This window comes from Passer domesticus, chromosome 5 (assembly GCF_036417665.1).
Source record: "Passer domesticus isolate bPasDom1 chromosome 5, bPasDom1.hap1, whole genome shotgun sequence".
Classification (NCBI taxonomy): Eukaryota; Metazoa; Chordata; class Aves; order Passeriformes; family Passeridae; genus Passer; species Passer domesticus.
The window spans coordinates 35,439,414-35,450,689 of NC_087478.1; positions in this window are offsets into that span (position 1 = coordinate 35,439,414).

Consider the following 11,276-nt stretch of genomic DNA (forward strand, 5'->3'; position numbering starts at 1 on the left):
TTCCACATAGGCAAACTTGATGCACTTGTTTCTTAAAACACTCCCATGACACTCCAAGTCTGGAGGAACATGGATTCTTTGCACTGACATCAGAGAAGCTCTCCATTCCCCTTGGAAACAGCAATTTCTGATCTTTACATCCAAGATTCTCAATGTTGGCAGAGGGATTAACTCAGCATTTTCTAGCCTAGTGTTTAGAAAGCGGTTTAGTAAAGTTGCGCCTTCTTTATCTTACCATTTGACCTGATTGGAAACCAGAACTATAAATCTCTTTAATTGCCTTCCTGTTGTGACAACTTTCTGCAGTGACTGACTCTGTGCAATGTCAGCTAAACTTGATTTAAAACTAGTGCTCTACATGCTGCAGGCTGCCAAACTGGCATATTTGAATCAATGTATCCTGCATTTATTTACAGCACTTTGACATAAACACAGATGCAAAAGAATCTGTTCACAGTTTTTCCATTCTATAAATATTTTCTCAAACCATGTGCATGCTCTGGTGAATTTCTGTATTTCTTTACAATGATTGCCTTTTTGAGGGGAGGTTATAATCTCTATAATGGTAGAAAAAAGCCTGAAGACTTCCGACTTTTTATATGAAAGTGTTCTGCTTCACTAATATGTAAAAGAGATCAGAGTTCAACCTGTAATTTCCCTGGCTGGAATTAATTATTCAATCCTCAATGAGATAGGTTTGTGATAAACACCAGAGAGTGTTTGTCAAATCAGAAACTAATACTTCTGCAAGGAGAGCATAAGTTCTCCTTGCTTGGGAGAACAACACAGAGAAGTAGGGAATAAAGTACTTGATAAGGATACAGAGACAGAACTAATATCAAATTACAATTACTATTCAAGTTTCTTGCCATTTTAATGAATTTTTTAAGACTAGGTGTTATTCAGTTACACATATTAAAATTCAGTAAAGCTGTGTTAGGTAATGCATACTTATCCATAGAAGGCTTATAAATCCTAAAAATATCCTTCCGTTTCTTAAATATATACTTTGAACAGCACTGTCCTATACTTGAAACAGCTCTACTAAGTCTTCTGATTAAAGTCAATGCCAACAGCACCAAAAGACTTAATTATATTTAAAATTAAGAAGATGTACAATCCTTTGCCAGATAAGAAGCTTATGGAATGAAAATCAGCTTGGAACAACACTTTAAATCTATTCTCTGAAAAGTCCATTTTGCTGTTTTTCTCTTCTGCCTTCTCTTTGTCTATAATATTTAGTTTGAAAGTCTGAGCTGAAAAATATCACTTCACATATTGTAATTTTTTGACAATCAGTTCTGCTCACTAGATAGCTTATCTAGTAAATTAAGTATTATACTTTCAATTGTATGGTTTGATTAAGAAAGGAATTGTATCTTAATACAAATTAAAACTTGTCTTCATTTCAATCAAGGAAAATATATGAGAATATGTAATGAAAATTGATGGGGCTGAGGAATGTGGTAAACTGGTGCATCAATAAAGTCTGGCAAATAGGAAGTTAAAAGTCAGGTGGATGGATACATCATCTAGGCTTACACTAGATGATTCTCAATCAGCTGAATCTGATTGAGACCCAATAATACTTCAGATATTTCTCACAAATAATGCTTTCTTGTGGCGCTTGATTTGCTCAGTCAGCATAATATCTGAATAAAAACTTGTTTTATGTTCCTGTCAGTCGACAAGAGCTAATTCACTATACTTCACAGATAATGTTCTATCTCATTCCAGCTGCAAAATAAAATAATAATGAAAAACAGGTGAACAAGTGCACAAGTGTTGATAGCAAAGAGGCTTCAGCTTCTTCTGTTGTACCTAAACCTTACCTTCAGAGAGGAGAAACACATCCAAGATCCGCAGGGTTATTCCAAATTACTTATTTTATTTAGATCAATAACTGTTTTTTATTAGACTAAATATAGTGGAAGAAGGATATGCAACAGACTTAATCAAAACACCCCCTTATTACACAGAATTAGAATTCAGCATTGATCTTAGTGCAGCATAACTGAATCCTTTGCATAGGCAAATAAAAGAATGATGAAATGCAATGCACTTTTGTCATGGGCTAATTTGTCTGTCATTTCAGTGGCAATCAGTGAGCTAAGTATCACCCCTCCACTACAACTGAGGGTAATGTTTTGTTTTACAGACTACAGCTGTCCTGCATGTTTGCTGAGGCTGACAGCAGTAAATTGTGGAAATAGTTACTCATTACCCCTGAAGACTTACAGATTGAACTTAGAGCCAGCTGTGCACTGCACTTCAGAATGAGGCTAAACTGCAAAAGGTTAGGTTAAGTACAGGAAAGTAAACAGTTCTTAATCTATCTGATCAAAAAAACAACATGCCTTGTATGCTTCATCCCTATTCTTATTTCTGACCTCTCCCTGAAGCCAGGTTGTACACATTCAGTTCAGAAGAATTTTCTCTTGTTCTTTCCACCTACCTATTCAGGCAAAAACTTTAGTTTCCCATGTAGATATGTATGTGGAGAAGGTGCTTTCTGTTTTTTCACATCTCCCATCTAGTTGAAATGCATTCATTTTCTATGTGAAGAACAGAAATCAGTAGAGTAGAAGAGATATCTCTAAGACTCAAATAAAAAAGCTGGTGCTTATGACTGTTTTCCTGCCTACAATCAGAAAAACAGCAGCCTCACACACAAGAACTGAGACAATGAGAGCCACATAGTAAAGTCATAAAGTCTGTGAGGATAAATAAACACAGCATTTCTCCTACAGAAAGCAGTTGTGCTTTTTAAGCACTCATGATTTTCACAAAACTTTGTTGTACTAATAAACAGAATTTGCATAGTAAAAGTAACATTTCATAATAAATAAATAAATAAAACTCAATTATACCAAAGGGCTTTTTTCCCCATCACTTTTGACATAACTTTCCAGGTCATTTAGGGGAGTCTGGTTTATAAACTTTTTAAAAGGTCTTGAGAGTTTTCTTATGAAATACCAGCTATACCACATAGGCAGTAGGATTGTTATATTTTTTTAAATTTCACACTGACAAATCCTACACAAGACAGATTAAATAGACGATCCCTGGAGCAGTGAATTTGCATTAATGATTACAGTAAATAGGAGGTCCCGTGCATAGACAGGACTTCTCTGTAGATGTGTGGGTCTTTCCCCATCTCATCCTAAGGGTGCTAATTCCTTCAAAATGTCAGAAACATTTCTTGAAATAATGAGGCCTCCTTTTATTCTTTAAAGTTAACTGCAGAATTACGATATCAGTACTGAACAAACCTATGTATAGATGTCATCCCACTAATCTGATATTATTTGAGTGTAGAAGAATTTGCATTTTCACATCTTAATTAAATTGCAATGACAGCAAAAAGCTTTATGTACAAGAATCTATAATTCCTGCCTCACAGTTTATAACTCATTCTCCCTATATTTAACTCTTGCTTACTGCTCATCTTATATTCAAAAACTGTCATGCCTTGGTAGTGTTAATTGTTACTTGCCAGCTGGCTACTATTTTTGCCCTATACCATTAGAGGAATTGCAAAAGCAATGTATACTTCTTGGAAAAATTACCTCACTGCATTACTGAAAGACATAATTACTTGGGTTTTTAATTGCAACTTAGAAAAAAAAATTCAGCACCATTCAGTTTTCTGATTCCACAGGAAAGGGATAATAATTTTCAAAGTATGCTCTCTCTCCAGATATAAAAATTGTGTCTGTTTTCTTAAGGAAATTTGAGTTGCATAGGTATACATGTATATGGTTTCTAAGACCAATAGAATTTCACTATGTGCTCCAATGAAAATATAGTTCTGTTGCATGATAGAAGCCAATAGTATCCTTTAAGTAACTCAGACTTTAGAGTAAGAAAATATTTCGTTTTGAGGGTTTTTTCCCCCTGCAATAACAACAAAAAATAAAATATTTTTATTTTCTAAAAGGACATACTTCATTTAATTTTTCTATTTTTGATTTGTTAGATTTAAAAAGTGTTGTGTTTACCTTAGTCCAAAACCCACCTACAAAAAGAGTTGATGAGGCCAGGGGTTTAATCTAGTTCCCAGATCCACTTTATCTTGCTACTGGAAATAGAATCCTACAGTATCTGAGTGGTGTCTAGATCTTGCCTTTGCCTAGTGACATACAGCCCATTCAGAATTATTGATAATTATAGTACAGTTTTTCCTGCAGCAGCAGAAACAACGTTCCATTAAATACAGCACACACTGCTTATGTATCTACTAGAAAAACAACCCCTCACAATACTCCCTGCTGCAAACGGGATAACTGTAGAGACCACTCCAGCATTTCCTGTATTACTGCTTATATTATTTTTTTATATGTGACTTTTTCAAAATTGATGTTTTGAGTAGCAGCAGTTTTGCTTCCTCAGCCACGCATAAAAATCAGACTCTAGTGCCTTGATCCACTGGCAAGAGAGCACATCTGAATGCAATATAATTCAGAGGTGGCCTGATTAGCTCATTTGTTTTGTCTTCCACTGTGCTATTCATTTTTTCCTGAAATCCAAAATGCTGCTGTTATTCCTCAGGCTGGGAGTCAGAGGCTTATTTATGTTTCCATGATGTCATTCTTTCTGTGAGCAGCTAAGCAGATTTGTATTGATGTGATGTTTTTCAGCACCCTAGAGAGTCAACTAGTAGGGCTAAATGCCCCTTTAATCATTCCCAGCAGAGATGTCTAAGTCAATGACCTGTATCGTTGAGCTGTATTACTTTTTGATGCTATCATTTATTCTGTAATAAGCAGTTCAATGGAGTTGCCCTCTACAGCATCTGCCTATTCACATACTCTTCTGGGGAGTGTAATTTATATTAATTTTGTGCTGTATGCTGGTTTACATCTTTCTCAGCCATCTTTCCAGGTTTCCTTTCTGTATTGGGAAGTACACAACTGAATTACAGAACACATTCACAACTCTGTCACCAGATGCCTGTCATAAAGACAGAGTCAACTATATATCTATCATGTATTTTAAATACAAGAATTTGAAATGGGTCATACCAAACACAAAGTTCACTGAGGTTGATTGGAATCTGCCAGGTGTTTTTAGCTGATTTCTGAAGACTTGCAGTCCTATTTATACAAGGAGTGAGGGCATCTGTTGTATGAACAACAGGGAATTTGGAGATGATCCTGTTCTGAACATGCTATTCTAGAGACATCCATAAAATTACCTTTGAAGAGCAAAAAATAACTTTTACTAAATCACTGAAAGAGTTGTAGGGGCTGGAAATATTAGCAGGAGCATGTGTCCTTCTTCAGGTCACATACAGAAGAGACAGCATTAAAAGCCAACACAAAAAGAGAATAATGGATCTGATTTTGCCCTGTTGAAACACAGGGCAAGTGCTTCTCCTCTCAGTCTGCCTCAAATTCCCTTTAAACTCAGGGGTTGTTTTATATGCAGACAAGTAGGTTGGAAGACCTTGTCTTGTAATGTGCCTGTCAAATTTATGATAATTTATTTATTATTTTAGTTTCTGACATCAGTATTAAAGAATATAGATATAATTTTTCTGCTCTTTAAACCTTACTTATGAGACCACAGTCAAAAGCATTTGTAAAGAGGAAGTAAATGAAAGCTCTGGTATTTTCAGATAGCCTGCAGGGGAAAAATATATTTACATTGTTATGTCCATTTTAAATGAAAATATAATTAATTTTCTGACTTTAACTGTACATCAGTATTCTCCTCACCCCCAATCCCACCCACTCTCACAAAAAAAAAAAGAAAAAAAAAATGGACATTATATAACCCTGATACAAATCTGTGTGGTTTAAAACCACTTGAATTTCCTTCTATGAACAGATATGTATATCCCACTCTCAGATTTCAAAATGAATCCTTTATCCTTTTATTTGTGTCTTGAGTATTCATCCTGGCAATAGAAAATCTGCTTCAGACTTTAAGCTAGCATGATGCTTAGCATGGTAAGATCAATAGTAAATTCAATTTCTTGGCAAAGCACTGCCAGGGCAAGAGAAACCCAACTGTCAGGAATAACAAAGAAATTGCCAAGGCAGCAGGAATGGGAGCCAAGCTGGGAGCAGATGCAAGCCCTGCACAATCTTGACAGCTCATGAAAAAGTGTTATTATTGAAATAGCCAACATTTGTAAATAATTAGTACATTGTACATGGAACTATATTGTACCAACTAGAGTCTACTCAGAAATGTGCAATTTCCAGTGGATTATCCTTGAACACAACAGCTTTTCATTCCAGTTTTATTACTTGCCCTATTTGAGGGAGCAAGCATCTCATTCATATACATATATGTGGAAAATGTCATAGGCAGACAGATTACTTCAGCAATCATTTTGATTTTTGCTTTCACTGGCTGAGTATGAAGGACTTCCTGTGCAACAGGCAGCTGCAGCTAGCTGTGGGGTTGAGCTATTTAATTCCATTTTCCAGCCACTGTCCTTGAGACCATGGGTTTTCAAGTAAGCTCCCTGGGTGATGGTGAGCATTATCAATGAGGGGCATTTTAGGAGAACTGCCAGCTGATTCAATTAAGTGAATACAAAATGACTAAATTTAATGGTCCAGTTGATTTATCTCGTTTCTTTTTAATTACCTTTTTTCCTTTTCCTAGGATCTCTCTAATATGAGGATGCTTTCTCCTACACACTCTTTTCTGAAGAACTAACTACTTAGCTTTGGATGAGTTGTGCCCTAGAAAACTTTTAATAAGACACATAACATCATTCCTATGCAGGTGGTTAGTACTTAAAAATCAAAAGGTACAAACTTGTTATAAGAAGTTCACCACCTGTGAAGTATTCACACACAAATTGTACTTGATCTGCTCTTTTATAAATGTCTTCTCTCATTCTACTCAGTTTTCAGCCAAGGAGCATCCTTGTGTTTGCAGATACAATGCTTCCTTGGGACTCTTCATTCCTTTCATGTACTTTTACCAAGTCTATTGCCTTGATGTATTTCCCTTGATTTTCAGTATATGTGTGTAACAAAACCACTGAGTACAGCACAATGACAACAAAATGGGCTGCAATGTTCTCTGTCCTCCATTTACATAATGAGAAGAAACAAACAGAATAGCTATAAGACATAAACAAATGTTTGGTTTAGTCCCTAACATCAGAACATATTAAAAAGCTGGTCTTTTATTATACCATCAAGATAGTACTTTACCTTTTTACTCTTTTTCATATTCTGTACCATTTTTCTTGGGAGTTAATAGAATTGCATAAGAGTACTTCATGCTCAAATGTCTTCGGATGCACAACAGCTAAATTAAAAATAATAATGAAGAAACACTAATTTTGGGAGACTCTTTGTATGTCAAGGAAGATAATAGGTCAAGTAGGTCCAATCTAGCTTTTAAACCAGAAATTTCCACATTTCTGTAGTTTCTGACCTGTTACTGAATTTATTATCTTGTTTGGCCATCTATTTACATTCTTCTCAATTTCAATGCTTCATTTTTTATACCCCCTGCCCCTAGCTATGACTTGAAGCATATATAACAAAGCGTGAACTTACATAATCAATTTTACAAGTCTATTCCACCCTAATTCCAAGGCAGGGTTTGACCACTGTCCCTCTCTGAAGGCTCACCACCTTTCTTCCGGCTCAAACTACACAAAGGTCTGATTTCTAAGGAGGTGGAGCCATCTGGTGTCTGTCACTTATGTAACACATTGCTCTAACCCGCTTTTAAAAATACATGTAGCTTTAATATTGTAACCTTCTGAAATAATTGATAGCCTTTCTTTATTACACAGAAACTCCCTCAGTGATGTAAACTATTCGTAAATATTCTTAGCATTTTGTTTCATAGTCTTAATGTCGAATTCAACAAAGCACTTTAAGCTCCCGAAGAACTATAGTAAGCGTAATTTAGACTCACAAGTACAAGCGGGAAAAGGAGCAAGAAAGGGAAAACCCACCTTGCCTTCTAAAATTTTTGAGAAACCGTAGCTTAAAAAATTTCAAGAAGACCCTTAACATGTTAGTTTTGAGGGTGAAGGCATCCCTTTTTGTGTAGAGCAGATTCCCCTTCACGGAGCTGCCTGGCATACTCAACCTGATCCCCTCTTGTTCTCTGCCAGGTGGGATGAAAGGGGGTGATGTGCTGCAGGTACAAACAGCCCCTGCCCATGGAGGAGTCCTGCAAGGAAAAACCTGGAGCATGGAGGCAACTGTGACTTTAGGCTTGAGGTAGGGGTGGGCTCAGTGAGCTTTGATAAAATGGGTCCTAAGAATGGTCAGGAAGAGAATGTCAACAACCGGGATTATGTGTTAGGTGACTACAAAGTTAAACTGGTCCGTGAGTCATCACATCAGCATTTTATTACATGTTGTTTTATCATGACAGTACTTTTAAAAAAAATCATGAGACATTTTCTCTGAGGTAGAAAACGGAAATCAAAATATCAGCTAAATTGTCTTGTTCCTGCTCTGGAATAAAAACCACAAGGCACACGATGGGTGACAGAAAAAAAAAATCAAAACAGTAGAATTCATTGCAAAGAAAAGAAGCAATATCAAATTTTTATGGCAGATAAAAACAAAATGTAATTTAATAAAGAAAAAATGATGAAGAGTGATATACTCAGTGGCACACAATACAAAAAATTCTTTTATTTTTTGGCTCCTAAAATGGGGTCTAAAATTTCTTTGGCATATAATTAGTTTTAAGTTCTTTGAGGGAAACCTGTGCTCTTAGTCCTTGTCTTAAATAAGAGCCACACTTACAGCCTCACTGATTCATAATCTTTAAATGAAGTTCCTTTCTTTTGTAGTTTTATGCAAAGTTTAGTGACTAAAGCTGTGGTCTTTGCAAGACTCACTGGGTACTCCAGAATTTTAAATAAATTAAGAGAGATGTAAGGAAAGGAAGTCTAAACATTTTTTATCACACACCTTATGCACATCCTACGACCTTAAATTTGGTGCCTTTTTTTGGCTGTTCTTCTAAGGTGAGTAGGAGAAATAAGATATCTAAAGAAAACTCCTCACAACCGACTTGCTAACAAAAAAAAAAAATTACAAAAGGGAGCTAAATAAATTAGAATATCCCTGCAGGTGTAGTAATTCATCCAACCATAAAATATTTTCTGCATTTTACCTGTATTTCTGCAGGGTACTAATTCAGTTATACATTTAAGTACCATATGGTCCGTGGCTTTATAAATCAATAGAGCAATCTGAAAAATGAATTGAGTTTTCAGCTGCATACTGCTCTTGCAACTAACCTGGCACAGTAAATTAATTTGAAATTAATTCAGTTTTTGTATCCTGGCCTCTACAGAGTCAGTCTACAAAACAATTCTGTTTAATTTCCTTTTTCAAGGGTTTTCTCAGCTGAGCTACCACATTCAGATCCCCAGGTGTTGGTTTGCAGGTGACAAAAGCATGGCCATGGTATGTGTGGTGTGTGCATGTCAGACTCAGCCTGGTCAGACACTCAACATGACAGGCAAGAGTCCATTCCAAAGGATTCTTTCATGCTGTGTCACTTCAGTGGCCACAGCATGGTGAAGAAAGACCTCACTAGCTTTCGTTCAACAAGCATGCATTGCAGCAGAAGGCCAGCCAAGGGCACACAGGCAGCACGGCTCTGTGGGCTGTTGGAATATTGAGTGTTTTCCAGCCTGCACTACCTTGCTGCCATACCTAGAGGCTTACTAGCATCAGCTCAAGTCATGTTTCTTGCAGTCTGCAGCATTAAACTCTGGGTATGAGGAACAGTGTCCCATCTTCAAAGACCAGTGCCACTGGTGCCCAAAACCAAAGGGGAGGACACATATCCCCTTGCCAGGCTGGTGGGGAGGGACAGGGGCAGGGAACAGGGCTGGGATGAGGAGGGGAAGAGAGAAGTACCTATTGGGGGCATGAATGGGCCCATAATTTTGAAAAGCACTGAAAAGCACTACTGCCCCTCAGGCAGGCACCCCCCACTGCCACCACAGTACCTCTGTTCCCAACTGCAACCCTTCCCTCTACTTCCCCTTCCCCATATTGTCCCTCTCATCCCATCCCACAGCCCCATCTGAGCCAGTTACCTCCTCCCAGGGGCCTTCACCATTTTACCTGCTGCATGACCTGCCCAGGGAGGTCAGGGATGTGTATGTGGGTTGGAGAGGGAGGAAACCTTCTGGTGTCAGCTGTTGTAATTGTTTTCATATTTCATCAATGATTTTCACCTTTCTGTAAAGCTCATGCATTAGCCTTTGAACAACCTCCAGTTATGTTTTTCTTGGCAAGAGAGTGCAATGTAAATTATTTCATGGCTCTGCTAGATGCTTGAACCAATACTTTATCAGCTATTATTAGCAGTGTGAATAGTGTTTGTGATTTTTCATAAACCAAGAGTCTAACTCCATGCTGAAACTCAAAACTTCGTGCTTAATTTAATCCTTGCCACAGGCAATTTCTTGTAAGCAGCAAGCAAATTAGTGCCCAAGGGTCTCTGTTGTAAGATAATAGATCCTACAGTCCAATGCTGGGCAAAATGGTTGTTGATGAAATGTCAGTTTTTCACTGCATAGTTTCTGCCCTACCAGAACTTGATGAATAGTTGTTTATTTTCATTAATAACAGACACATAATAAATTATCTTTTTTGCCCAGATTTTTCTTAGCATGACTATAAACTCTTCTAATATAAATATTCTCTTAATTGTGCATTCAAAAAGTTATTTATCAGTTCTTAAACTAAAAACTTCAAAACTGTTACTTTCACATGATGGTATTCATTGCTTTTCAACCAACTCACAAAATAAACCATACTTGGAACATTCTTGAAACACATCTTTCTCCACGAGATCACCAGCAACTTCGTGTATGTGCAGAAGGGGTATGTGGGATACTTTTTTTTTTTTTTTTTGTAATTTGTAGGAAATTTTGACATTTATCCAGGAGGCAATATTTCATTTAAAACAAAATTCCCCATGTATTTTAGATTAAACTTGACTGTCTTTGATCTTCATGTGACTTGACTTCATATTACAGATAATTGTTAACATGCTTGTTTAGATTGCTTCATCCAGTAATGAAAAGATACTTACAAAATTAATTTAAAATTACAGCATTTGACAGAAGTACTTTCCATTTCTCCCCCTACAAAAGACAATAAATTCAGTTATAAAGTCAGTCTTGATGAACAATAATTATTCCTTTAGCTCTCTAACTGATGTGTTATTGCATGAAATTTGGATATGAGAAGAGTCCTAAATATGAATATCAATCCTCTTGAAGAATTCTCACTCCCTCACGGAAAAAT